A 4,217-nucleotide genomic window follows, 5' to 3' on the forward strand; every position below is an offset into this window, starting at 1 on the left:
TGTGATCTCATTTGATAAGGCGAACAAAGTGTCTCAAAAAACTGAAAAGGTTGCCTAAGCAAAACCAGCTTCATAAGAAAAGTTGATAAACACTACGGACACAAACTGATACTGGGTGCAAGACAACTGAGCTTGATTTTAAAGAAAAAATAACCTTGCCTTAGAGACAAGGGTAGCGGTACCATGGACATATCGGTACCACGCTGACAGAATAGGTTCTTCGACAGCAGTGGCCGTGAACCAAGCTACTCAGGGCATCGAAGCCACAAACCAACCACCACTTTGAAAACTCACAAATTTTTCTTTGTTTGAAGCAGGAACAAAGCATGCAGAATGGTGATTCTAAAAGAACGAATGTCACCAAACGTAAGTTCCTTAAAATCTCCATTTTTCTTTTACTTTTGGCATACGTCACTATTGTTCCCACCTCCTATTTTTATTTATCTTAACCCAGGTAGAACCTTTTAGCCTAGGGGGATCCAACTCATATTTTCGGGTAGAAGTACTCTTCGCTCAGGTTATTTTTACGTAGCTTAACCCAGGTATAACCTTTTCGCCTAGGGGGATCCAGTATATTTTTGGGTAGAAGTACTCTTCGCTCAGGTTGTTTTACATTAGCTTAACCCAGGTAGAACCTTTTCGCCTAGGGGGATCCAGCTCATAGTTTTGGGTAGAAGTACTCTTCGCTCAGGTTATTTTTACGTAGCTTAACCCAGGTAGAACCTTTTTGCCTAGGGGGATCCAGCTCATAGTTCGGGGTAGAAGTACTCTTCGCTCGGGTTATTTTTATGTAGCTTAACCCAGGTAGAACTTTTTCGCCTAGGGGGATCCAGCTCATATTTTCGGGTAGAAGTACTCTTCGCTCAGGTTGTTTTACATTAGCTTAACCCCGGTAGAACCTTTTCGCCTAGGGGGATCCAGCTTATAGTTCCGGGTAGAAGTACTTTTCGCTCAGGTTATTTTTACGTAGCTTAACCCAGGTAGAACCTTTTCGCCTAGAGGGATCCAGCTCATATTTCCGGGTAGAAGTATTCTTCGTTCAGGTTGTTTTTACATTAGCTTAACCCAGGTAGAACCTTTTCGCTATCGGGGATCCAGCTTATAGTTCCGGGTAGAAGTACTCTTCGCTCAGGTTGTTTTTACATTAGCTTAACCCACGTAGAACTTTTTCGCCTAAGGGGGATCCAGTTTATAGTTCCGGGTAGAAGTACTCTTCGCTCAGGTTGTTTTACATTAGCTTAACCCAGGTAGAACCTTTTCGCCTAGGGGGATCCAGCTCATAGTTCAGGTTATTTTTATGTAGCTTAACCCAGGTAGAACCTTTTTCGCCTAGGGGGATCCAGCTCATAGTTCCGGGTAGAAGTACTCTTCGCTCAGGTTGTTTTACATTAGCTTAACCCATGTAGAACCTTTTTGCCTAGGGAGATCCGACTCATAGTTTTCAGGTAGAAGTACTCTTCGCCCAGATTTGCTTTTGTTAGTTTAACCCAGGTAGAACTTTATCACCTAGGGGGATGTAACATTTTTTTTTGGTCAGTAATATAAGGTGCCAACCCCTGGTTACATTTCCTTTCAATAATACATGGCACCAACCCCTAGTTACATTTCCTTTTCAGTAATACAGGGTGTCAACCCCTGGTTACATTTCCTTTTCAGTAATACATGGCACCAACCCCGGGTTACGTTTTCTTTACCAGTATAGGGTACGCTAATCCCTAGCTGAGCTTTCCAACATAGGGTCTCCACTCCCTAGTAGACTTTTAGTATAGATATAGGGCCCACTCCCCAACCCCTTTTTCTCAAGGATACACAATCCTGATTTTATTGCTTTCAATAAAGAAGTAGTTTAGAATTTTGTTACAATAACTCACGAAATTTTCCTAGTGAAAACTGGGGCAGAAAAATTTCGTTCATTTGTTTGCTTTGGTGTATGAGCAGGTTTTACCTCGAGGAACAGGGTTCGAGATGCCCAAAGAACGAGTCTCAATCTAGAATAAAGAAAAAGGAAAAGAAGTGAATCTAAAGTGCAGAAGCGAAGGAAAGATGTGGATTACTCAAGGCATAGTTGAAGTCACAAGCTCTGCATGTTCCGTTTTGATCTGAAAAGCTGAAGAAGAATGAACCAGCGGTTGCAGCTAACGAGCATCAAGATTCAGATCAGAGTCTGCAGGAAGAACCATCCAAGACTTAAGATCAAGCTTCAGAAGACTCATAGATAGGAATCGTATAACTCATAGCTGATAGGCTTGTTCAGTTTTTTTATGTAATAACAGATATACGGACCGGAGCCTCGGCGGAACCTCACTCGATTTTTCAACTCATCATTCCACAATTCTCCTTGAACTACACGCGACCTGATTCCCATATAACCCAGGATATGTAGGCTGTCCAAAACCAAGACTCGGTTGCACCCTTTCTCTTATCCTTATTTCTTTCCTTTTGAATAAAGATATGTTCAAAAATTAGTTACATGGCGCACCTTATCTTTGCTTGAAAACTCTTCATATTTCCAAGCAAAGAGGGGCAGCTGTGAGCACCTAATATTTGACAATATTTAATTTTTTGTCACTTCTTCTATGTAAATATTTTAAGGGTTCTAATCTACAATTTTTAGCTTTGTTATACTTTTTATTATAGGGTAAAAATACAAAATTTTAAAAGGTGAATTGAGAAGAAAAAAAACGGAGAGAAAAGAGAGGGGAGAATTGAGAGAAACAAATTTTTTCTTCTTCTACGCTACGACAATTTCTACTCGTGTTATTCTTTCTTCCTCTTTCTTTCGAAAATTTCCATCAATTCAACACCCCAAAACCCAACAAAAAATACTTCAAAACATCCCCTTTTACATGCCAAAGAGTGGTGTTAACAGTCGAGGTCGAGGATTCCGTTGGAGCTTTATCCACCGGCTTTGATGATCATCTTTGCTTATGCTTGTTCAGCGTTCATCTGAGTTATTGTACATATTCTTAGAGACTCATTTAATTGGAAATCTTGCATTAAAAGGTTTATTCTTCCCTTTTTTTATCTTATTTTCTGTGATTTTATTTATTTATCTTTAAACTTTATAAATAATAATGTAAATCAATCCTTAAATGTTATATGTTTAATCATGTTTCTGAAAATATAGTATTTAAACTTGTTAAAAGTTTGGAAGATTTGGACACTAATAAGTTTAGGCTTCAATTGTTGGGATGTAGGGTATTGGTATATGATAATTTATTTATTCAAATATCCAAAATCATACACTTTTTCCACAAACAATTCCATAACTTTTGGCCTTACAATAATCTTAAATTAGTTTAGGAAAATACTTCAAGTGTGCTAGTTTATTTAGGTGCACTTTAAATAATTAAATATCATGGCTATGTGTATGGTCTCCGTGGCATAATTGTGATATGTAACAAAATAAGTATTACAACGCGTAACTTACTTCAAGATAACTTTTTTTCCCATAATTTTAATCAAGCAATAAAGTGGACATAGGTAAAAGATGAGAACCAATAAAACACAAGTTATCCAAAAAATAGTATAAGCCAAATATAGTCAATAAAGCGACCGTGCTAGAACCACGGGACTCGGGGAATGCCTTACACCTTCTCCTCGGTCAACAAAATTCCTTACCCGGACTTTGTTTTCGCAGATCAATAATAAAAGAGTCAAACTTTCGTTTGAATAGGGATCAAATAAAAGGTGACTTGGAACACCCAAAAATCAATTCCAAGTGGCGACTCTGAATAACAAAATAATCCCTATTTCAAATTTGTCACTTTAATTGAAAAAAATTCTTTAACCCATAATCCATAACACACATTATCTTTTGGAGGGATAGAAAAGGGGTGTGACAAGTATACATATAAAATCATGCTTATAGAATATAACACATTTTTAGTGCTATATCATATTGCAAAGCTTTCAAGATACGAGTGTCAGACAATAGTTTGGCCAAGATACTTTATTCAACATATGATGATAGTTTTGTAAATCTTCCTCTCTGCAAGTGACGCTTTTGCCCATGGAGTTAATTAATCAAACCATAATTAATTCAAAGTGTATATTTTAGAGAGATCATCAACTATATGTATTGAAAATATATATCAAGTACTCATTCTCTTTAGAGGCGGACCCAGGATTCGACGATCGTGGGCACCATGATATTCAATATAAATTTATCATTGCTTATAATAATTGGTACGAGGACCTATGCTATATCTGAGTAT

Source organism: Nicotiana sylvestris, chromosome 1, assembly GCF_000393655.2.
Source record: "Nicotiana sylvestris chromosome 1, ASM39365v2, whole genome shotgun sequence".
Classification (NCBI taxonomy): Eukaryota; Viridiplantae; Streptophyta; class Magnoliopsida; order Solanales; family Solanaceae; genus Nicotiana; species Nicotiana sylvestris.